Source organism: Momordica charantia, assembly GCF_013281855.1.
Source record: "Momordica charantia cultivar OHB3-1 chromosome 8 unlocalized genomic scaffold, Mcharantia_2.0 BLBB01000008.1, whole genome shotgun sequence".
Classification (NCBI taxonomy): Eukaryota; Viridiplantae; Streptophyta; class Magnoliopsida; order Cucurbitales; family Cucurbitaceae; genus Momordica; species Momordica charantia.
Window position 1 is genome coordinate 18,402,967 of NW_028275166.1, and position 26,402 is coordinate 18,429,368.

General features: G+C 37.7%; 1 long non-coding RNA gene across 1 annotated transcript; it reads right to left on the bottom strand.

The window, feature by feature from the left end:
* Positions 1-9,291: 9,291 nt before the first annotated feature.
* On the bottom strand, positions 9,292-11,578 carry LOC148209699 (uncharacterized). The gene is made up of 3 exons (XR_015793091.1): positions 11,092-11,578; positions 10,967-11,004; positions 9,292-9,544 (listed from the first exon to the last, which is right to left on the bottom strand). It is a non-coding gene; the product is annotated as an uncharacterized LOC148209699 (long non-coding RNA).
* Between the last annotated feature and the right edge of the window lie 14,824 nt (positions 11,579-26,402).

A 26,402-nucleotide genomic window follows, 5' to 3' on the forward strand; every position in this document is an offset into this window, starting at 1 on the left:
ATCGCCACTTTTTATGATTATGAAATTTGGCAAATGGATGTCAAGACAGCATTCCTAAATGGAAGTCTTGAAGAGAGTATCTATATGGTCCAACCAGTGGGGTTCAGTGAACAGGGTCAAGAACAAAAGGTTTGTAAGATTCAGAGATCCATTTATGGATTGAAGCAAGCATTTCGATCCTAGAATACAAGATTTGATACTGCGATCAAATCTTATGGCCTTGAGCAAAATGTTGACGAACCTTGTGTATACATGAAAATCGTCAATTCCATTATAGCGTTTCTAATTTTATACGTTGACGACATCCTACTCATTGGAAATGATGTAGGTTTTCTATCTGACGTTAAAGAATGGCTAGCTAAGCAATTCCAAATGAAAGATTTAGGAGATGCACAACATGTTCTAGGGATCCAAATAGTTTGGAACCCGAAAGAACAAGACACTAGCCATGTCTCAAGCAACTTATATCGATAAAAATGTTGTATAGATATAAAATGCAGAATTCCAAAAGAGGTTTATTATCTTTTAGACATGGAATTCACCTGTCTCAGGAGCAGTGTCCTAAGACGCCTCAAGAAATTGAGGGGATGAGACATATTCCCTACGTTAAAGCTGTTGGAAGCTTAATTTATACTATGTTATGTACTAGACCTAACATATGCTATGCAGTAAGGATAGTCAGCAGATATCAGTCAAACCCAAGATATGATCATTGGACTGCCGTTAAGAATATCCTTCAGTATCTTAGGAGAACAAGGAACTATATGCTCGTGTATGATGCTAAGGATCTCATCCTTACTAGATACACTGACTCTGATTTTCAGACCGATAAAGATGTTAGAAAATCTACATCGGGATTAGTATTCACTCTGAATGGAGGAGTAGTAGTGTGGAGAAGTGTAAAGCAAACTTGCATTGCGGACTCCACAATGGAAGCTGAAGACGTAGCTGCTTGTGAAGCAGCAAATGAAGCAGTGTGGCTCAGGAAATTCTTGACTGATTTGGAAGTCGTTCAGACATACATCTGCCTATCACTCTCTTTTGTGATAAAAGTGGAGCAATTGCAAATTTCAAGGAACCTAGAAGCCATAAGCGCGCAAAGCATATTGAACGGAAATACCATCTAATCAGGGAGATAGTAAACCGGGGAGACGTGGTCGTCACTCAGATAGCCTCGAAAGAGAATCTAGCTGATCCATTTACTAAGGCCCTATCGGCTAAAGTGTTTGGGGGTCACCTAGAGAGTCTAGGGTTACGAATTTTGTTAACTCAATAAAATGTACCATTGGAGTTTTAGTCCAAGTTGATAAGCGCCAAGGTTGCTCGGGTTTACAAAGCTAGAGGTCCTTCTAGGATCCTTGCAAACATTCACAAAAACGACTAACTTACCGAATGATTCCAACCAAGAGTACGGTTAGAAGATGAATCACTCTTAGATCGAACTTAAAATCTACGATGGTCACTCCTAGATCCTAAGACGACTCACTCCAGAATTAGCTTGATCGAGACTAATCCAATGAATCGATTTAACATCAAACCTAAAGCAAGATTTGAAAGAAGCAACACCAAATGTGTTAAGGAACAAAAGTTCTTGAATTTCAATATGTTTCAATCTGCCAAAACAAGGTGATTACAAGCCTTTAAATAGGCCAAAGGGTCGTTCAACATGAGGAACACCAAAAGTCTTTCAAATCCTATTTAATACAAATTGTAGAAAATAAGACATGCAAATTAAAACATGATTGCACATCAAACTAGACAACTAAATGTGAATCGAAAAACGTAGAATTGCTTTAAATTGTCTTGGAAATCACATGTAGGAGGCGCTTTACGTTTGGATGAGATTTGACAAGCTTTGACATCACAAACTCCCAAGAGGTACAATCTGCAAAGGCACTTGTTCACCAATCTGCAAACTTTTTTTGTCCTTCGTGCCATCTCTCAAAATAGACAACTTTTCCCGTGCCATCTTTGCTCCATTCTCTTCTTGACTCATTAAATTCAGATTGTAAAGAATTTTGGCCTCATAAATCTTTTTCTCCTCGTGTGCATTAGCTAGCCTTTGAAGATGTAATATGAAAGCCTCTTGAATCTTCTAAGCTTTGCTTCTGTAATTGGTCACAAATTGATTCGTATCACAAGTGGGAGTTTGTTGGGTTTTATATCCAAAATCTCATAGTTGGTAAATGCTAGATATATGTTAAGAAACCCTTGAGAGTTGGATCTAAGAACCTTGCTAACGAACAAGACCCATAGAACTCAATCCCAAAAACCCCGAAAACAAGTATGGAATCAACCCAAGGAAAAGTTTTAGAACGGATTACCTTGATGATCAATATCAAGAGTAGGGAAAACTTGTTTCTAAATTCGTGATTCGAATCACTCCACAAGAGGTATGATCAACACCGCTTGAATGATCCTAACATGCAAATTCTAAAGACACAAGAAATTGCACAAGAATTGGGAGATAAAGCTCTCAACCAAGCTAATGAGAAAACTCACTTTTCATTAAACTTCAAATTGTGTTACAACAAGACATCTCAAGGCTATATATAGCCATCCTAGCAAGCCATATGAAAAGTCTTAAGCAAATGAAAAGACTTGTAACTTACAAGAAATTAAAAGACTTGTAAATGAAAAGACATGACTTACGAGAAATGAAAAGACAAGCAAATGAAAAGGTTAAGAACATGGAAAGCCAACCAAAATAATTGCAATCCCGTCCATAATGAGGGATGTGAGTGTTTGACTTGGTTTTTGAATTGAATGAGTTGACTTGACTTTGATGGAGTTGACTTTGACTTGACCAAGTGGACTTTACTTGATTACCGACCAAGTGGACTTTGACTTAAAATTGAAGTGCACTTACTTGCACAATTGAACCATAAAGCTACTTGTGACATCTTCATTCTTTTCTTGGCCAAGAAATGGTCACGAGTATAGCTAGCTAAATTTCCTAGCTCGAACTTAACCATAGAAAACTGTAGAAATACTTCATCGTATCGTACAAAAAGTAGTCTTGGTTCATATCAATACTTTTATCATTCAATAAGTTGTTATGAGGTTATAATCATAATAGATTGATCCAAGAATGTTCTTACTAGATCTAAATCCAATAAACTAAGAATCCTAGACTGTTACATGAGACTTAAACTTTATGTAGAGACATAAATATGGATCAAGTTTGAGTTAACAGTCTAAATGGTCTATAGTATGGGAATAAGGTTGGGCGCCTTATTTTGGGGACACTATGGATGCAGCCCACTTTGTAGCTAGTATAAACGATGTGATCCTAATTCATTCATGTGAAGACATGCGAGTGGGGGCATCCTGTGCAAAGAGTTTGCATAAGACCGGACTATGAGATTGTCACTCTTACTATATAACACTGTGTACTGTCTAAAACTAACTATCTCGACTTTGATGGCCTAGATAACTCGATCTTAATCCTGAGCTAACAATATATGAACTTCTGTTTACTCAGGATTATCATTAGATCTGCATGGGTGTGAGCAGCTCAACAGTGCTGGCTCAATAAGCCTCCCATTTCAGGGGTAAGACCAGGTAGATAGCTATGGACATAGGGTGCAAGAAAGAATTCGCTTCTACCCAATTTTGGGATAGTAGAGAGAGGCTGAATCTAAGTCTTGAACAATTGACGCCACCCTCATCAAAAGGTTTGAGAAAATTTTTTTATTTGATAGTTGGACTACAAATCCTTGTGCATTAGAGGATCGGTGGGACTCAAGGAACGAGAGGTAATGTGACGTCGGAGAGGGTGGATACATGAATGAACCGATACCACATCTGAATGAGAGGGATCCTGAGATGATGGAAGAATGGTCAAGAAAGGCTTAAAAGAATTAATAGTCACTACCTATACCAACAAGGTATACCTTCCTTTTCGGTGGCTCGATTATAAGAACTTCAAAGTTAAGCGTGCTTGACTTGAAGCAATCTTGGGTTGGGTGACCTCCAAGTTGGTTTACTAGGAAGCATGTGAGTGAGGAATAATTCGAATCCTACGAATTAGGTTAATCATATGAGATATGATTAAGAAATTGATATATGATATCAATTGAGAAATCTTGTCAAAATATTTAAATAGGATTTAAATATTAAAATTATGAATGCGGATTCATAATCGGAGGCATGAATTTCATTAAACACCACAGAAAGTCAAAAGTTGAGTAAGAAGATTAAAACAATGTTTTTAACCAAGTTGGTGGAAAATTCCACTAACTTGTTCAGTAAAACATTTAAATAATCTAAAAAAAATCCACTTTTTGACACTTAACTATGGCATATATAGGTGGAATATGTGTTGTAAGCTTTTGGTGAACTTAGACATGCATTTCGACACTTAGTCATGCCATGCATGAGTGGAGTATGTGTTGTAAACTTTTGGCGAACTTAGACATGCATTTTGACACTTAGCCATGCCATGCATGAGTGGAATATGTGTTGTAAGATTTTAGTGAACTTTGACATGCAAGAGTTGCATGTAATTTGCCTATTTAAGAAGGTGATAAGCGCCAAGGTTGCTCGGGTTTACAAAACTAAAGGTCCTTCTAGGATCCTTGCAAACATTCACAAAACGACTAACTTACCGAATGATTCCAACCAAGAGTACGGTTAGAAGATGAATCACTCTTAGATCGAACTTAAAATCTACGATGGTCACTCCTAGATCCTAAGACGACTCACTCCAGAATTAGCTTGATCGAGACTAATCCAATGAATCGATTTAACATCAAACCTAAAGCAAGATTTGAAAGAAGCAACACCAAATGTGTTAAGGAACAAAAGTTCTTGAATTTCAATATGTTTCAATCTGCCAAAACAAGGTGATTACAAGCCTTTAAATAGGCCAAAGGGTCGTTCAACATGAGGAACACCAAAAGTCTTTCAAATCCTATTTAATGCAAATTGTAGAAAATAAGACATGCAAATTAAAACATGATTGCACATCAAACTAGACAACTAAATGTGAATCGAAAAACGTAGAATTGCTTTAAATTGTATTGGAAATCACATGTAGGAGGCGCTTTACGTTTGGATGAGATTTGACAAGCTTTGACATCACAAACTCCCAAGAGGTGCAATCTGCAAAGGGCACCTGTTCACCAATCTACACACTTTTTTTGTCCTCTGTGCCATCTCTCAAAATAGACAACTTTTCCCGTGCCATCTTTGCTCCATTCTCTTCTTGACTCATTAAATTAAGATTGTAAAGAATTTTGGCCTCATAAATCTTTGTCTCCTCGTGTGCATTAGCTAGCCTTTGAAGATGTAATATGAAAGCCTCTTGAATCTTCTTTGCTTTGCTTCTTGTAATTTGTCACAAATTGATTCGTATCATCCCCCCTTTCTTTAAAAGGATTTGTCCTCAAATCAAGATCTTCATTTCCTACATCAAAACGAATCAAGTTAGTCCAATGATAAGCCTTAACAACTTGTTCCTTACTTTGTGAGTTGTATTTTTGGAGCTTGAAGATGTATCATTTTCTTCGTTGGACATGTCACTTCTTTCTTCTTGAAAATTTCAATGGCTCGTTCTTATTTGCCTTCTTGAGTTAACACAACTTTTTGACTTCCTTGAAGTGCAATCTTGAGAATAATTCATCCTACGACATATGCTTATGCTATTTAACTCAAACTGAATCTCCTCACTCAATTTCTTTGAGATTTCCATGAATTATTGCCATTTTACGTTTAATTCCTCAGTTTTCGCATAAACCATCACATTCTCTTTATCCCTAATTTCTTTGTTTTTATTGCACATCTCCACTCTCTTATGAAGTCTAGCAATTTCTTCATCTAAAGCAGCACCTTTTTCCTCTAAAGATTGATTTTTTTCCAAGATAGACTTTATTAACTCCTAATTTCTTCTCAATATGACCCTCTTTAGTATTCCTAGCATCATTAGATTCCATATTGATTTTTTTTCAGAATTTGTGCCACCTATGGAAAGATTTCTCCTAGGGTTCATTCTTATAGCTTCCTCATATTTTCTTCTTTGCTCCCTAGGATCAAAAACTAGCTTTTCATAAGAAATCCTAAGAGGTTCAAGATGAATCATACCCGGTTTAGTTGGTGGAGGCAACAACACTTTCTTATTCTCCTTCTCTTTGTCGTATGTCTTGGAGGAAGATGAACCTTCCATGGTTCTTGGTCTTGCTTCACGATCAACAAAGAATAACCCCCCAATAAACCCTAGGTCTGCCGAAAAAGAGAGATGAGAGAGACTTTGAGATTCTTCGAGATTTCTTGAGAGAAGATTTGAAAACAAATGAGAAAATCTTGGTGAAAATCGTGAATGGGGAATTTGAAATCCTAGGACTTTTTGTTTTATGTTTTAAAACATATTAAAACCATATTTGGGTTAAAAATTGGGTCTCTTTTTTATTTAAAAACAACCCAAAGCCCATTTAAACATAACCCACATCAAGCACACGAAAGCCCTAATCCATAACTCAAAAATTGATTTTTTTCCTCTTAAATTACGTTTGGCGTAATTTTGATGAGGGTCGGATCTTTATCCTATAAAATATCATGACTAAGCACACATGAACAAAACAACGTTCTGTCAACAACGAAAAAAGGGTTAGAAAACTCCCTCGATTAATCCGATGAGTAAAAAAAAAAAGGCCACCAAGTGCCGTTTTTTCTAGGCATTCCATATTTAAGTCTTGTTGTTCCTTCTTATGGAATAATTCTCACTGCTCTTTGCCTTATTTATTTTCTTAGGAACTGCAATCCTATACTAAGAAAATTAAATTACTAAAACGTTAAGGACATAAAAAAAACTGAAAAGTAAACATGACAATAATGTACAAACTTCCCTCCTACTGATTTTACTTTAAAGAACGTTGGAGGCTTTCAACTTTCACTCATTTCCTTAAGCTCGTCGATCTCTCTTCTGCTACTACCATGTCACAGTTTCGCTCAAGGTCTAGCTTGAGGGGTGGTGACTTACTTGTATGCATTGGTTTTTTAAAACTGGAATGTGCGGTGAAACATTAACATAGAACCCTTCATCTGAACCTATATCATCTTCTCCTAGTTCTTCACTTACTTGATCCTTGACAGGTTTGGTCAACTCTTCCGTCTTTATGTCTTGGGTTATCTCTAAAGAGCATAGAGGGAAAGGGAAAAGTGGTCCAATATTTAGAGGTGATGGGTTTAGGTCCATTGTAACCTCATGCTCCATTACCTCTATCGGTTTCTCTAGTTCAACTTCCTTATTCTTGCGTACCTCGTTTATCACTTCAGGGATTGGTGGGTCATCATTATCTATTGGGAGCTCAAGTTCGTCATCTTCAAGCTCGCTCCACTCATTGAATGCCTCACCTTGCTCTTCCATATTGGTAGGCAATGCTTCTGGTGGACTATTCCTTAACTCATTGGCCACTTGCTTAATTTGTCTCTTCAAGGCTAGACATGAATGATTGCATTTGCTCTGGCATCTGTGGTTTGTTCACATTCCTGGTGAGGTTGTGTTGGGAATTCTGGTGGAAATGCATGCTCGTATGGATGGATATTCTCAGCTTGATGCTCTCCCCAATAGAAATTTAAATGATCCCTCCAATCTTGGTTGTATGGAGTTGAATAAGGGCTGAATTCTTGCTGGTTTCCTGGCGGATCTAGATAATAAGAAGACGAAGGATTAGATGGACAATATTCCATTGAATGACAAATATCAGCACAATATAAACAAAATTGATTAACAGGAGCTACGGGCATGTTACTTCCCATTAGAGGTCATACATAAATTGAGACTCCATTCCCAACACTCCTGTTTGTTGTTGGTTCAATATAAATAACCTCCAATTTATTTTTTCATTTACTTCTCCTTTTCAGTTTTTCTTTTGTTTTCTTGACCTCTATTATTGCCTTAACCTCTTTAAGGACTCCTACAAGAAAGCCTTTATGCTAAAAAAAAAAAAAAATTGGCCCTTTAAGGTTAGATATAACAATTAATCTCAAGGAATAGAGGCATGCAACAATCGCAATATGAAACAATTCACTTGATAAAAAGAATATGATTTTGAAAATAAGTCCCTGACAATGGCGCCAAAAACTTGTTGGGACTTCCTCTACCTTTAAAAAGATTAGAGACTCGTGCAAGCACACACGGTCACAAGTAATACTCAGAAGTAATCCAAGGTCGAATCCTCAAGGACTTGTTGCTTTTCAAAATCAAGTAATACAGTGAAATGGTTCAAATATGCAATAGTGATTTAGGAAGAAAAACGTGATGAAACGTTGTTGTTTGAGGTTTTAACTAATAAGCAATTTAATAAAACTCAGCCTCATTGTCTCCTACCTTAGTTTTGATGCAAAACATGGAAAACACACTATGTTGGGAAAATGCACCCGGCGCAATTCCTGACTTTTCTTGGGATTTGAGTTATACTCTTTCACTACTGCTTTTGGTTACTGTAGAGGCTAGGGTAACTGATATAGAAATGAGTGATCACGGAGTGTACGAGGAAAGCCTACAAGAGGAGGAAGCTCAAATCAGCTCAAATGAAGCTTATGCTCAAAGTCAACTCATGAGCCAATCATTATGCCACAAGGTCCAATCACAAGAGCTAGAGCTAAAAGACTACAAGAAAGGTTGAATGGTCACTTCCAAGCTAAGGTGTTCACACTTGGTGAAGAGTTGCATCCCTTCAAGCTTGAAAAGACATCTTGTCCTCCAAGAAACTTCATGAATCTAAAAATCCAGATTCATCCACATATTTAATTTAATATGTATTTTTCAAGGGTTGTGTCTTTTCATCCAAGGGTCGTGTCTTTTCATTATGTCTTTTGAATTACTATAAATAGGGATGTACATTTGTTTTTCAAACACAACATTTTGATGAATGAAAAATTCAGATTGAGTTTAGTCTCTCTCAAGCTTTTAAGCTTTCTTTGTATTCTTGGGTTAGAATGCATGTTTTAGAACTTTCAATCTAGTTTGATCTATTAGGTTGTTGAGAGTTCAAAATCTTGAATATAGGAACAAGTTCTCCTTCATTCTTGATCATTGATCATCTTTTCCAAGCACAAATCTGTTTAGCTTTCTTGGGGTTGATTCATCATCTTGTTATTGGGGTTATTCTTATTATTGTTGTGGGGGTTCACCTTGTATAAGGGAGTTCTCATGCATAATTGAGTTAGTTCCTTTATCAGTTACTTTAATGATAATCAGGGGCTCATAACACAACCAATTCCTAAAAAAGTTCATACCTGCCTCAGTGGCTAGCAATCGAAATAAAAGAAAACAATCATTTGGTCCAGTAACTCAAAGTACACCAGTGACTCGAATAATAATAATAACCGCAAAACAATAGTTCGCCTAAGAAGAATGAATAGAGAAAAGGAAAAACGTTTCGTGAGTCAACCCAATGTCTAGTACACCCCTAACAATAAGTTTCTAACGCTCATAGTAATGAAACTGCAGTTTCCGCTATCCTAACCAAATGCAACTAGTGATCCCTCCTCGGTCAAGCCTCCTCCACGTCATCACCACGGTCGGGAGCCCTGTTCACACCTGAAACAATTAAGGTAGAGAGGGGGTGAGTATATAAAATACTCCGTAAGTAGCCCTCCCTAAATAATCACAACACCATGCTCGTAATCACAGCGACATCAAACACAATAACTAGGAATTCAAACAGCAAGAGATAATAACATTAGATTAACATTTCACAAACATCCAAACCCCGGGACTCTTGTGGCTTCGACTACACGACTCACTAGCCTTAGACCCCCTTGAGCTAATACTCGCTCTACATCCTAAGTTAGTACTCCAAGTCTAACTCTTCGAGGCGCATCGGCCTTTAACATTTATCCCCAGGATACCAACCTCCCTCTACAAAAGCTTGACGTTCGACCTTGCCATTTATCCCCAAGGCCTTGAACTGTTGCTCATAAGCACCACTCTATGTTAGTCCTCCAAGTCTAACTCTTCAAGACATATTGGTCATTGACATTAATACCCAAGACACCAACACTCCTCTACAGAAGCTTGGTGTTTGGCCTTGTCATTTATCCCCAAGGCCTTGAACTGTGCACCGGTCCTTGACATTTATCCCCAAGGTCTCGATGACTACCCGACGTATTGGTCCTTGACCGTCACCACGTCTAGGCCCAATACTCATCACCAACTAGACTCATCATGTCGATCATCGACCATTTGTACCCGGAACCTCGGCACTCATCTCTACCAGAACTGGTCTGTCGACCCCCGACCTACTACCCCCGGGGCCTCGACATCCAGTAGTGACGTAACCGCCTCAACCATTGCCCACGAGACTACAAAACCTGTACATCCACTTTTCATTACACGATAGCCCAAACATTACAAGATCATCATTCGCTAAGAGTTTATCGCATAATCCCCAAGTCATCCACTGCAAGGGCTTTGAATAACCAACTACTAGTATGCACTTTCACTTCAGACAACCCACAGAATAACAAACAACCAACTCGTCCCATCACTGTTGACAACCCCCACTAATCCCTCCAAGACAATCCATAAGTCATCCACATTTCCAATAGTTATAGTGTCGAAGACACAATCGATTTACAACCCAAATTTCTTGCATGCTTTTCATCATACCAAGCAAAAGTAATAACCCAACAGCTTCCAACTAAACAAACATAAAACGAAATAACATACAATTAGCACATGCATTTCATCTCTAACGTGTTTTCAAACGTCGTAGATCGATTGCTCCTTACCATACCAATCAAAACTGTCCAGTCATATCCAACAATAAGAAACCATGCATTTTCATAATGTTTACCAATAAGAACAGTAACATGTAACCCAACAGTATTCAGTAGTAGTTCACGAAACCAAGATTAACAATTTCTATACACATGAGATAAATTAACTTAATAAAAATCAGCACGAAACCATTCCATTAGCACTCAATAACGCACGCACCCGCTCCCTGGTGCTACTTACACACTGGTACAGTCTTAAATCTTGCGTCAATTCAACACCTAAGAAACAATAGACAAACAAAAATAATTAACACAAAATTTCCAGCCATCGAAATTCATTATAAGGGATCTTGCAACGTTCATTACCGCAAAATCGAATTCGTTTAGGTGTGGTTAACTCAAGCCTAACTTGATTGGATGTGGGTTGCGTATATCGAGCTTCTAATGGTTATGGGTAGAAGCTGAAAGCAAAAACTGCTGTTGTCCGAGCTATTGTATCAACAAAAAAAAACTCAGCTATCGATATCCACGACACTGTGTGCAACAAGGACTCACGCCGTGATTTCCAACTACCAAGGGAGATCGAACCTGCTCGCGAGGGGGGACTGCGCCGCTGGAAAATGGTCTAGAAACAGCACCCATGCTGAACCGCCGCCGCCTGCTGCTGCCTGACTCTGCGCGCGCCTACTGCTGCCCGAAGCTGTGTGCCTGCTGCTGTCCAATGTCGCGCATCGCTGCTGTCCGAAGCCGCACGCCTGTTGCCGTTCCCCAAGGTGGTGTGCCGCTGCATCAAGGGTTGCCGGCTGTCTAGCACGCGTCGGGGAGGGACAGGTTGACGGGTAGAAGGAAGAAATGGGAAGAAGGAAAACGGGAGGGGGGGGGGCGGCTGGTGTTTCATGAAGAAGATGAGTTTGGGGACTAGGGTTTTCCCTTCACTTATCTTTTGTTTTAAAATAAAGAAGGCCCAGTTACCCAATTACTTTTGTTAAAACAAAACAAGGCCCATGAAACAAAAATTAGAATCCTAGTCCCAACATCCCTAAGCTTGATTATCTCCAATAATAGATATAAGTAATCGGCCCAACGACCCAGGACAATTGCCAAAGAAACCAAACTCTTTGTTAAACAATAATTAAATATGTACATACCAGCCAATAACTCAAAACGAATACTGCAGCAGCTCGAAATAAAATGAAATGAAACAATTAAATTAAATTCAAATGATTTCTAAGAAAAAAAAAGGCCCCGAGACTCGAGGGTAACCTAACTTGAGTAACGCGGTGCGTTACAAATACAATAGGGCATACACTATACCTATTACATTTCTCCCACTTTCCCTACTCTAATCGTACAACGCTCATAGACCTAGACTCTCTAGATGGCCCTCAATCACTTTAGCCGTGAGTGCCATCATAAAAGAATCAACAGTGTTGTGCTCCGAGCGATCTTTGTGACCATCACATCCCCTCATTGCATTATCTCCCATATTTGGTGGTACTTCCTTTATATGTGCTTGCCGGTCTTGTGGCTTCGAGGTTCTTTAAAATTTGCCACAACACCACTGTTCTCACAGTAATGTGTGATGGACAAGTTCATATTTGTAACGACTTCCAAATCGGTCAAGAAATTCCTAAGTCAAATCGCTTCTTTTGCTATTTCACAAACTGCAATGTACTTAGCCTCAATCATGGAGTCTGCGATGCATCTTGATTTAATGTTTCGCCAAACTACCGCTCTTCCATTGAGAGTGAGTACTCACCCTCACGTGGATTTCAGTGAATCCTTGTCTGTTTGGAAGTCAGAGTCAGTGTATCCTATAAGGATCAAATCCTTATAGCCATACATGAGCTTGTAGTCCCTCGTTATCCTAGGATACTTGAGGATTCCCCAAACAGCAGTCCAGTGATCATATCTTAGGTTTGATTATTACCTATTGACCATCCCTACTGCTTAGCAAATGTGAGGCCTAGTGGACATCGTAGCATACATCAGGCTGCTCAGTACTCAATTATAGGGTAAGCGTCTCATATCCTTAACTTCTTGAGGTGTTTTAGTATAATGTTAATTAGACAGATGAAATCCATGGCTAAAATGCAATAAGCCCTTCTTGGCTAAAATGCAATAACTTCTCGTAGCATACATCGATATAAGACGCTTGAGACAGGACTAGTGTTTTGTTTTTGCGATCCCCTAGAATTTGAATGTAAGGACATACTGAGCTTCAACCAAATTCTTCATTTGGAACTTAGTAGCTAGCCACTTCTTTAATTAAGGTGGTATCCTAAATCATTACAAAATGAGTAGGATATCATCCACATACAATACTAAGAAGGCTGCAGTGTTGTTAACGATTTTCTTGTATACCAAGGCTCATCAACATTTTGGTCAAAACCATAAGATTTGATTGCAGTATCAAACTTTATATTCCAAGATCGAGATACTTGTTTCAATCCATGTATGGACCGTTTAAGCTTGTAAACCTTTTGCTCTTGACCTTGTGTTATGAACCCTTCGGGTTGAGACATATAAATACTTTCTTCAAAATTGTCATTTAGAAAGGCAGTTTTGACATCCATTTGCCAAATCTCGTATTCATAATATGTGGCAATGGAGAAAAGTATTCTTATGGACTTAAGCATGGCTACAGGGGAGAAGGTTTCTTCATAGTTCACTCATTCCCTTTGTGTGTAGTATTTCCCCACAAGCCTCGCCTTGTAGGTCTGTACCTTTCCCTTCGGTGTCTCGTTTTCTCTTGTAGATCCATTTGCACCCTATGAGTTTTACCCCATCAGGTTTGTCTACAAGTTCCCAAACAGAATTGAAGTATATGGACTCCATTTCCAGGTTCATAGCTTTGACAAATTTGTCATTGTCCACATCTTCCATTTCCTGTTTGTAGGTCAATGGATTCTCGATGCCGTCATCAGGTATGACAAGTTGGATTTTAGTTAAACCCACGTAGCGGTCAGGTTGTGACAGAATGTTCCCACTACGTTGAGACACCCTCAATTCTTGAGGTGGATGCGACCGATGTGACGTGTTACCTTCATCAACAACTCTTGTTGAAGTGTCAGCTTGATCAACAACTCTTGTTGACGTATTTATAACCTTTTCAGAAATCTCGTTTATCACTACCTTACTTCGTGGTTTATGATCTCAAACATGGTCTTCTTCCAAGAAGGTGGCGTTTCTCGATACAAACACTCTATTATGTTGAGGATCGAAGAAGAGACTCCCTCTCGTCTATTTATGGTAACCTACGAATAGGCATACTTTTGAACGAGGTTTCAATTTCTTTAGGTTAGGCACGAGCATGTATGTCGGACATCCCCCAATACGGAAGTGACATAAACTAGCCTTACGACCATTCCATAGTTCAAAGGGTGTTTCAGAAACACTCTTCGATGGAGCTACGTTCAAAATATAAACCGTAGTCTCCACTGCATAACCCCAAAACGAGTTAGGCAATTGAGCAGAGCACATCATTGAGCGAACCATGTCTAACAGGGTTCAGTTTCTCGTTTCTGATACACCGTTCCATTGAGGTGTACCAGGCGCTGAGAGTTGGGGCATGATTCCATGTTCTATTATATAGTCCTGAAATCTCAAGTTCATATATTCTCCACCCTGATCGGATCGAAGTGTTTTAATCGTGTTACCTAATTGATTTTCAACTTCGGGTCTTGTACTCCTTTAACTTTTCAAGGGCTTCGGACTTGTTTTGCATTAGGTATAGATAACCATACCTTGAATAATCATCTATAAAAGAGATGTAGTATTCATACCCTCATCAAGCTTTAACATTCATCGGACCACAAAGATCTGAATGTATAAGTTCTAAGGGCTCTTTGGCTCTATAACCTTTTCCAGTAAAAGGTCTTTTAGTCATTTTGCCTTCAAAACAAGATTCACATGGTGGTAAAAAATCGTTTTCTAACTCGCTTAGGCTGCCATTCTCAACCAACCTCCTAATTCTATTGAGATTAATGTGACCCCATCTTAAGTGCCAAAGATAGGTATTTTCTTCAACAGAAACTTTTTGCCTTTTGATAAGGCAATCCTAATTCTCAGCCCAATGATCCAAGCTTTTGTTGAGCAAGAACCCTTGAATCAAAGAAATTAACACCTCCTTAAACAAATTAGAATCAACCAAGAGAAAGGCTAGAAATTGATTACCTCTATGATCGAAGATCTAGAAGCAAGAATGGAAATCTTGTTCTAGAATGAGTCATTCCACAATCAAACTTGATCAAGGCTGGATTGAATGGCTCAAAATGCAATCTATCACAATAATTGCAAGAAACCTTAGAAATGGCAATGAGATTTCTAAAGAAAATGTCTCATGAGAGATCAAATTTTATTCCTCTAAAATCTGCCTTTTACATAGCTTGGATGGGGCTTTTTATAGCCATTATATGAGTGAAACCCCCGACCCTTCACTTTCCAAAATAAAACCCATAAGTAGTAATGACCACAATTGGTCTACTTAATAACTTCCCAGAATTGAACTCTAAAGTTGAAACCATAATTTGGAAGACCAAAAACTCAAAAATTACAAGCAAAATTTGATGACTTAGAAACAACAAATGAATCTTTAAAATGTTGGCACAACGTCAATCTTGCAAACGTTGACCTTCACAACATCGTCCTCTTTTGGATTATTTTGCAGCATCTGAAATAAAGGTTGAACTGAGCCTATCCAATTTTGTACGTGAATAAGGAATGCTTGTTGAAGCTTCTTAGCCTTGGCTCGTGTAATAGGTCCAGTGGAGACGTGCGGAACACCATGATTCTTATCACAAGTTGTTTTCAAGCTTAACATGACAAATATTTACACCATTTTAGAAATGAATGCTTCATTTAATTGAAAGGAAATGGAATACAAATGTTCTAACAAAAAAGAAATTGAAATTAAGTTTCTTTTCATTTTTTGGAACTACGTACACATTATCTAATAACATATACATATTCTTATTCGTAAACAACTTGAGCTCCCCTACCGCCACAATTGAGACGACCTCTCCCGTTTTGACCTTGAGAGTCATCTCTCTGACTTCAAGCTGCCTCCAGGAACTAATTCCTTGAAACAAAGAACAAATATGATTAGTGGTTCCTGAATCTAATATCGAGGCGGAGTCATCATTCTCCACTAAACATGTTTTCAAAACAAGTAATTCATATTTACCTTCATTAGCTGTCTCCTTCTCGATTAGGTATTTCGGCCAATTGCACTCCCAATACCCATCTATATTGCAGTGGAAACATTTTCCCCTGTTTGCAGCCTTGACCTTGCCTTTCTTGGAAGCTGCAGCAGCGGAGTCTGGTTTAGACCCCTTACTAGCATCCTTATTCTTCTTGAAAGTCTTACTTCCATAATTAGATAGCGAACCTCGATGGAACCTCTTTGAGGTGGTAACGACCCTCACGGCAAGAGTCCATAACTCACTCAGAATTGAGAATGAGTTGCCTGGTCATCCTATGAAATAGCAATCTGTTAGTCAACAAAGTTAAATCTAAATATTGGTTGTTTCGTGATCCGGTCTTATACAAACTCATTGTATATGATACCCTACTCGAATGTCTCAACACGAATGACTTGTATCGGGTCGTCTGTAACATTTACAAAGTGAGTTGTATCTATAGTGTTGCCAGGATAAGGTACCCAGCTTTATCCATATTGAAGGGATGTGAATCCCGGAGCGGAAGCGGATCTTCGTTGCTGTTTTTTGGGATACAAAATCGAATTGGAAATAAGGAAAATACAGGAGAAATTCAAACCTTTGAAGAACGTTTCTTCAATGAATTCCCCTCGAACACCACCACCGGATCTTCCTCGCTATCCTCTTGGATCTCGAGATCGTGCTTGTGGTAGCACCTTGATCGAACAGAGGGAGAGATTGAGAGTGTTTGAGAGAAATCCTGGAAGCCTTTTTTTTTTGTTCTGTGTTGCCTTCTATCTCATTCTCCAACACTTGGAGAAGAAGAAGAAGGGTGACGTGGGGTAACTCCCCACGTCACAAAACCTCCCACTCCCCTGCAATTTCGCAGGGGAGTTAATATTAATAATAATAATAATATTAATATTAATATATATATTATAATATATAATAATAATTAAAAAATATATATATAATATATATATATATATATAATAATTAATATATATAATTAATTAATTAATCAAATTAATTAATATAATTAATTATTAATCCAATTAATAATTAATGAATATATATATATACATAAATAATTAACACTTAATTATTTATTACAAAATTAGAATCATATTCTAAAACATTTCTCTCGTATAACCTATAGTTTTAATGTACATCTTATGCACATTATTTTTAAGCTATAGTTTTAATATGAATCTCATTCATATTAATTTTATTTGAATCTCATTCAAATAATATCTCTCATAATATATAGTTTTAATTTACAATTAACTATATATTATAATGTATCAATATACATATAATCCCTTAAATAATTTGAACAATTCAAATTCTTCCAAAAATTTGATCCTCGTTTTACCCGTTATGAGCTAGCAAGGGGACCTAATGGACCTACAGATCCGAAGCTCCAACGATGCAAGATTAATCGGTCAAACTCATTGACCGAGTTAATCTAGATTCGTAAACTACGGGTCATTCCACTAAAGACCCGTAGTTGCACTCTTCTCACTGCAGAATGTTTTCGTGTCCATGGATATACGACCATTAGTGACGAGTCAATCCTTCACGAGTGTTCGTAACTTAAGTTGGGTCAAATTACCGTTTTACCCTTGAGTTACATCTTACTCCTTAAACACCACTGCTCCTCTAATGAACAACCCGGTTATAGTCCAACCAATAATCGGAAGTCCCTCTCGGCCAATGAGAGGGTGGGGCCCCTTGTTCAAGTCCCAGAGTCAGCATTTAAGGGAACACTCATCTACTCCCCTAAAGTCAGAGAGGAGTGAATTCCATCTTGTGAAGTTATGTTCCCAGCTCCCCACTCGGTCTCGTCCCCAAAGTGGTAGGAATGTTGAGTCGGCAACTTGGGCCACTCTCACCCATACAGATCAAAGGACGAACCTTCACGGGTAGGAGTCCATAACTCACTCAGGATTGAGAATGAGTTGCCTGGTCATCCTATGAAATGGCAATCTATTAGTTAACGGTGTTACATCTAAAGATTGCCTATTTCGCGGTCCGGTCTTATACAAACTCATTGTATAGGACACCCCCACTCGCATGTCTCCACACGAACGACCTGGATCGAGTCATCTGTAACCTTTACAGAGCGGGCCGTATCCATAGTGTTGCCAGGATAAGGTACCCAACCTTATTCATATACTATAGACCATTTAGGTTATTCACGGGACATTATCCATTCATATATCAGGGGTATATCAAATATATACCTCGTATATTAACTATATACCCAGTATATATACTGTCCCGATTACATCAAAAATAACCTTGGATGTTTAGTTTATTGGATTTTGGACAATGCAAAGCTATAATTCAACAACAAATTTATTGAATAAAACTTTATTAAATAGACATTTGTTTTTACAAAATACAAACTACGAGTTTAGGGCAACACACCCAACACATATATCATAGACTCTTCAGGTTATTCCCGGGATATTATTCACTTGTATATCGACGGTATATCAATATATACTATCCCGGTTACATTACAATAGCCTTGGATGTTTAGTTTATTGGATTAGATAATTGCAATGTTATGAATTCAACAGCAAATTGATTGAATATAACTTTATTGAATATAAATTTAGTTTTACATAAATACAAACTACGAGTTTAAGGCAACACACCCAACAAGCTCAGTAGCCACGAACCATGTTTATTTTTCATTTCAGGGAATTAGTTCCTGGAGGCAGCTTGAAGCCGGAGAGATGACTATCAAAGTCGGAACGGGAGAAGTCGTCTTAACTGTGGCAGTAGGAAAGCTTAAGTTGTTTTTGAAAGGATCAGATCCTGCAGTGGAAACGCGTGAACGCGTGTGCTTCGATCTTGTTTTAGAATTACAACAAAGAAAAGACGTAAGCATGAGTAAGAAGGAAGTTAGTGATACATACCTTTGAAGACACCTCCTCAATGTAGACACCAACGCCACCACAAAGTCTTCCTCACTATCCACTAGATATTAAGAACTCAGTTTGTGAGAACCGTCTTATAATTGAAAGGGAAACTGAGAGATCGAGAGAGATAATTTCTAGTTGGAGTTTCGGAAACTCAACAATCGAGGATCATTTCCGAAAATAAGGGGAGAACCTCCCTTTTGGGAGGAATAATGGTGAGAAAGTCACAACTTCCCCACTCACCACTTTCCCATTTCCAACCATTAAAGGTGGGAAGTGGGAAAACTTTCCCAGTTCACTTCCCACCATTAATGGTGGGGAGTGGGAGGTTAATTCTTCTATTTCTTTCCTTTTTTTTCTTTTATTTTAATTAAAACAATTATAATTAAAATAATAATTCGTTAAATCTAATTTAATTAATTACAAGACGAGTCCTAAAAGACGAGTCCTAACAGGCAAGAGTCCATAACTCACTCAGGATTGAGATTGAGTTATCTGGTCATCCTATTGAAATATTAATCTATTAGCTAACGATGTTACAACAAAAGATTAATTATTTCGCGATTTGGTCTTAAACAAAGTCATTGTATAAGATACCCCCACTCACGTGTCTCCACACGAACGACCTGGATCAAGTCATTTGTAACTATTACAAAGTGGGTCGTATCCATAGTGTTACCAAGATAAGGTACCCAATCTTAGCCACATACTATTGACCCTTTAGGTTACTATTGAAACATTATCCACCTGTATATCGAATATATATTGTATATATATACACAGTATATCAAATATATATGTTGTCTATTAAATATATACTGTATATCTCTTATATACTGTTCAGTTACATGACATAATCTCGGGTGTTAGTTTATTGGATTTGGGTTAATGCAATTCTATCAATAACTACTTTATCGAATGAATATTTGTTTTATGTTTACAATCCACGAGTTTAGGGAATAAAACCTAACAAAATCCCACTTGAACTAAACTCTAGTTGGGTGTACAAAAGCTAAAAGCAACAGTGGGTTGTACAATAAAGTACGAATACAATAAACCAGGGTATACATTATACCTTTTACAAGTCTCCCACTTGCCCTAGACTATATTGTACACCTCGTATGATGCAAATCCAACCACGGATCCATTGACTGTACCCGGGGGACCAATTACAAGAAGCAAAGCAAAGAAGATTCAAGAGGTTTTCATAATACATCTTCAAAGGCTAGCTAATGCACACGAGGAGACAAAGATTTCTGAGGCAAAAATTCTTTACAATGTTAATTTAATGAGTCAAGAAGAGAATGGAGCAAAGATGGCACGGGAAAAGTTGTCTATTTTGAGAGATGGCACGGAGGACAAAAAAAGTGTGCAGATTGGTGAACAGGTGCCTTTGCAGATTGCACCTCTTGGGAGTTTGTAATGTCAAAGCTTGTCAAATCTCATCCAAACGTAAAGCGCCTCCTACATGTGATTTCCAAGACAATTTAAAGCAATTTTACGTTTTGGGATTCACATTTAGTTGTCTAGTTTGATGTGCAATCATGTTTTAATTTGCATGTCTTATTTTCTACAATTTGCATTAAATAGGATTTGAAAGACTTTTGGTGTTCCTCATGTTGAACGACCCTTTGGCCTATTTAAAGGCTTGTAATCACCTTGTTTTGGAAGATTAAAACATATTGAAATTCAAGAACTTTTGTTCCTTAACACTTTTGGTGTTGCTTCTTTTAAATCTTGCTTTAGGTTTGATGTTAAACCGATTCATTGGATTAGTCTCGATCAAGCTAATTCTGGAGTGAGTCGTCTTAGGATCTAGGAGTGTTTATCGTAGATTCTAAGTCCTATCTAAGAGTGATTCATCTTCTAACCTTACTCTTGGTTGGAATCATTCGGTAAGTTAGTCGTTTTTGTGAATGTTTGCAAGGATCCTAGAAGGACCTCTAGCTTTGTAAACACGAGCAACCTTGGCGCTTATCATTTGGTATCAGAGCATTGGTCGACATCTTTTGGCTGGTTCTAGAGGTGAAATATCTTTACTTTATTTAATTTTATTTTTCTGTTATTTTCCTTTTTCGAAAGTAGTTTCTTACAAAGTGTAACAAGACATAACTTGTCTTGAAATTCTTCTATTTTGCTCTCGGATCATTAGCAAAGAAAAAAAAATTAGAAGCAAAAGAAAAAAAAAAAGGAAAAAAAAAACAGAAGCAAAAGAAAGAAAAAAACAGTAGCAAAAAGAAACAAAAACAGTAGCAAAAAGAAAGAAAACCGTAGAAAAAAAAAGCATTCGAAGATCCGAGGCACACGAAAGGTTATTTTCATTATGTTGTGTTTTGTTTAAATTATCAAGCTGTTTATCCTAAGATTGAGTTTCTGTAGTCTTAGTTTGTGAGAGTTGATCATTGAATTAGTTATATCAAGCTTTAAGCAAGATTGCACCAAAATTTAAGCCAACCCTTACATCTTTGACCTAGTACCAAAAGCCTACCCTTGAGTGATCTAGGAGGTACGTTCCAAAACACTATGAAAGAGATTTGAAAACTAAACTGCAAGCTTTGAGGCAGGGAACAAAAAGTGTTGCTGAGTATTATCAAGAGATGAAGACCATAATGCTAAAAACCCAAATCCGAGAAGAAGAGGAAGACACCATGTCTAGATTCCTTGGAGGTTTGAATCGAGAAATTGCTCATGCTGTTGATAGAAATCCACCGCCTTACCTAGAAGATATGTACCATTATGCTGTCAAAATTGAAGATCAATTGAAGGAAGAAAAGGAGTATTCAAAAAGGAATGAATCATTGCAACCAAAAGGAAAGTTGTAGCTGCCAAAAGAATGGAGGGAGAAAGTTCCAATACTAAAAAGAATGAAGCTCCAAAGGAGGTAAGGGAAAAGATTAGTTCTATTCAATGTTGGAAGTGCAAAGGGTTTGGACACATGAGTAAAGATTGTGTCAATAAAAGAGTTATGGTGATAAGAAATGGTGTAGTTGACTCGGATGATGATTGTGAGTAACATGATGAAGAATTTGAAGAACGTGATGAAGAGTATATTGAAGAAGGTAACTTCATATCATTGATAACAAGAAGGGTACTTAGTGTACAAATCAAGGGAAGAGAAAGTTGAAGATCAAAGGGAAAACTTGTTTCACACAAGATGCTTAATTGAAGGAAATCTGTGTAGCTTGGTGATTGATAGTGGAAGTTGCACAAATGTGGTAAGTAGTTTTCTTGTTAAGAGACTTCAACTTGCTACACGTCCACATCCAAAACCATACAAACTTCAATGGTTGACAAACAAAGGAGAACTAAAGGTAAACTCCCAAGCTCTTATTCCTTTTACATTGGGAAGATACAAAGATGAAGTCCTTTGTGATGTTGTCCCTATGAATGCGGGGGATATACTATTGGGCCGACCATGGCAATATGATAGAGAGGTCACATATGATGGGCTGTTGAACAAGTATAGTTTTACTTTGAAAGGAAAGAAATTTACTTTACTTCCGTTGTCTCCATTTGAAGTACATTGTGACCACTTGAAATTAGAGAAGAAAAGAAAAGAATTTGAAGAAAAAGAGAGGAGAGAAGAGAGCAAAAGTGAGACTAGTGAAAAAAAAGAGAAGAGTGAAAGGCAAAATGAGAGTAAAAATCAAGAAGAAAAAAAAGATGAGTTGAAAAGAAAGAATGTGAGTTTGACTGTAAGAAAGAGTGCATTGAGAAATGTGTTGTTAACCTAAGAGCCACATTTTGTGCTTATGTGCAAAGGTATGTGTTTAGCAATTGAAACAAAATCTCATGATGTTTTGCCAAGTGCATTTAAGTCTCTTTTGCAGGAATTTAATGACATGTTTCCCCATGAAGATGCACCTACGGGTTTACCTCCTCTAGAGGGATTGAACATCAAATTGACTTTATACCAGGTGCAACTCTCCCAAACATGGCTGCCTATAGGACCAATCCCACCGAAACCAAGGAGATTCAAAGGCAAGTGGAAGAACTCATGGAGAAAGGTTATGTTAGAGAAAGTATGAGTCCTTGCTCGGTTCTGGTAATTTTGGTACCCAAGAAAGATGGCACATGGAGGATGTGTGTTGATTGTCGAGCCATCAACAAAATCACGGTAAAGTATCGACATCCTATTCCTAGATTGGATGACATGTTAGATGAATTACATGGTGCTAATCTGTTTCAAAAATAGATCTTAAAAGTGGTTACCATCAAATTCGAATGCATGTGGGAGATGAGTGGAAAACAGCTTTCAAAACAAAGTTTGGGTTGTATGAATGGATTGTTATGCCATTTGGCCTTACTAATGCACCAAGTACTTTTATGAGGCTAATGAATCATGTTTTGAGAGAATACATTGGAAAATTTGTTGTTGTATACTTTGATGATATTCTTGTTTACTCAAAAAGCTTGAATGATCATATTTTGCATGTCAAGACAATTTTACTAAAACTTAGAGAAGAAAAGCTTTATGCCAACTTCAAAAAGTGTAGTTTTTGTCAAGACCAAGTCAACTTCTTAGGGTTCATTGTTGGAAAGGATGGGGTGAAAGTTGATGAGGAAAAGGTAAAGGCTATTCGAGAGTGGCCAACATCCACCAATGCAACCGAGGTAAGGTCTTTTCATGGGTTGGCTAGTTTTTATAGGAGGTTTATTAAAGATTTCAGTAGCATAGCCTCACCATTAAATGAACTTGTTAAGAAGCATGCTAAATTTGAGTGGAAAGAAAAGCAAGAAAATGCATTCAATGAATTGAAAGATAAATTGAGCAATGCACCTTGTCTTGTTTTGCCTGACTTTGACAAATCTTTTGAGATTGAATGTGATGCAAGTGGGATAGGTATAGGAGCTGTTTTGATGCAAGAAAAAAGGCCGATCATGTTCTTTAGTGAGAAGCTAAATGGAGCACAGCTTAACTACCCAACTTATGACAAGGAACTCCATGCACTTGTGAGGGCTTTACAAGTTTGGCAACACTACTTATGGCCAAAAGAGTTTGTTATCCATACCGATCATGAAAGTTTGAAGCACCTCAAAAGCCAAACAAAGTTAAATCGGAGGCATGCTAAATGGGTGGAGTTCATCGAGACATTTCCTTATGTCATTCATTACAAAAAAGGTAAGGACAATGTAGTGGCCGATGCATTATCAAGGAGGTATGCTCTATTTTCTTCTTCACTTAGTGCAAAAATTCTTGGTTTTAAGCATATGATTGAGTTGTACAAAGTTGAGAAATCGGAATTTTATGATGTGTATGAGCAATGTTTGGAAGGGAAAAATATACATGATTATCTTGTGTTTGACGGTATGCTTTTTAGGAAAGGTAAGCTTTGTATTCCTAAGTGTTCCATTCGGGAGTTGCTTGTAAAGGAGGCTCATGGGGGAGGACTTATGGGACATTTTGGAGAATTTAAAACATATAGCATGTTGTGTGAACACTTTTATTGGTTACAAATGAGGAAAGATGTGAACAAAGTGTGCAAGCAATGTTTCAAATGTAAGGAGGCTAAGTCTAAGACTCAACCACATGGTCTTTACACACCTTTAGAAGTTTCTAGTGAACCGTGGGTTGACATTAGCATGGATTTCGTTTTGGGTTACCAAAAACTAGAAGACATCATGATAGCATTTTTGTGGTGGTTGATAGGTTTAGTAAAATGGCACATTTCATTCCATGTAACAAAACAGATGATGCTACTAATATAGCTAATCTTTTCTTTAGGGAAGTGGTTAGACTACATGGCGTTCCTAAAACCATTGTTAGTGATCGAGATGCTAAGTTTTTAAGTCATTTTTGGAAAGTTTTATGGGGCAAATTGGGTACCAAGCTTTTGTTTTCTACAACTTGTCACCCACAAACCGATGGTCAAACTGAGGTGGTTAATAGAACATTAGGGGCCTTGCTTAGGTCACTCATTTCTAAAAATCTTAAGTCTTGGGAAGAGACTCTACCTTTTGTGGAGTTTGCATATAATAGAGCTGTACATAGCACCACCCATTGTTCACCATTTGAGGTTGTTTATGGCTTTAATCCTCTAACTCCTTTAGATTTAACACCTTTGCCACCTAATATGTTTACAAGTGATGCAGCTTTGTCTAAGCCGAATACATCAAAACGTTACACAAAGAGATCAAGGAACGATTTGAGAACAAGAATCGAAAGCTAGTAAGTCGCAAGAACCAAGGGAGAAAGAAATTATTTTTAACCCAGGTGATTGGGTTTGGGTTCATCTACGAAAGGAACGGTTTCCAGATCAGAGGAAGTCAAAACTTCAACCAAGAGGAGATGGTCCTTTTCAAGTGCTTGAACGGATCAATGACAATGCGTACAAATTGGATCTTCGAGGTGAGTATAATGTAAGTTCTACTTTTAATGTGGCTGATTTGACTCCTTTTGATGTAGGAAATGAAGACCTTGATTTGGGGACAAATCCTTTTAAAGAAGGGGGATGATGCAAATCCAACCACGGATCCATTGACTGTACCCGGGGACCAATTACAAGAAGCAAAGCAAAGAAGATTCAAGAGGTTTTCATAATACATCTTCAAAGGCTAGCTAATGCACACGAGGAGACAAAGATTTCTGAGGCAAAAATTCTTTACAATGTTAATTTAATGAGTCAAGAAGAGAATGGAGCAAAGATGGCACGGGAAAAGTTGTCTATTTTGAGAGATGGCACGGAGGACAAAAAAAGTTTGCAGATTGGTGAACAGGTGCCTTTGCAGATTGCACCTCTTGGGAGTTTGTGATGTCAAAGCTTGTCAAATCTCATCCAAACGTAAAGCGCCTCCTACATGTGATTTCCAAGACAATTTAAAGCAATTTTACGTTTTTGGATTCACATTTAGTTGTCTAGTTTGATGTGCAATCATGTTTTAATTTGCATGTCTTATTTTCTACAATTTGCATTAAATAGGATTTGAAAGACTTTTGGTGTTCCTCATGTTGAACGACCCTTTGGCCTATTTAAAGGCTTGTAATCACCTTGTTTTGGAAGATTAAAACATATTGAAATTCAAGAACTTTTGTTCCTTAACACTTTTGGTGTTGCTTCTTTCAAATCTTGCTTTACGTTTGATGTTAAACCGATTCATTGGATTAGTCTCGATCAAGCTAATTCTGGAGTGAGTCGTCTTAGGATCTAGGAGTGTTTATCGTAGATTCTAAGTCCGATCTAAGAGTGATTCATCTTCTAACCTTACTCTTAGTTGGAATCATTCGGTAAGTTAGTCGTTTTTGTGAATGTTTGCAAGGATCCTAGAAGGACCTCTAGCTTTGTAAACACGAGCAACCTTGGCGCTTATCATCGTAGGCCTAGACTATCTAGATGGCCCTCAAACACTTTAGCCATAAGAGCCTATGTGATAAGAAAACAATAGCCAATTGGATCTAAGAACCCTTATGGTTATGCAAACCCCTAGATCACAAATGCTAAAACCCCCAAATCGAGATGATGTCAACCCAAGGAAGAAGTTAGAACGGATTTACCTTGATGATCAATATCAAGAGTAGAGAAAACTTGTTTCTAAACTCAAAGATTCGAACCACTCCACAAGATAGCTTGATCAAGGCTACTTGAAT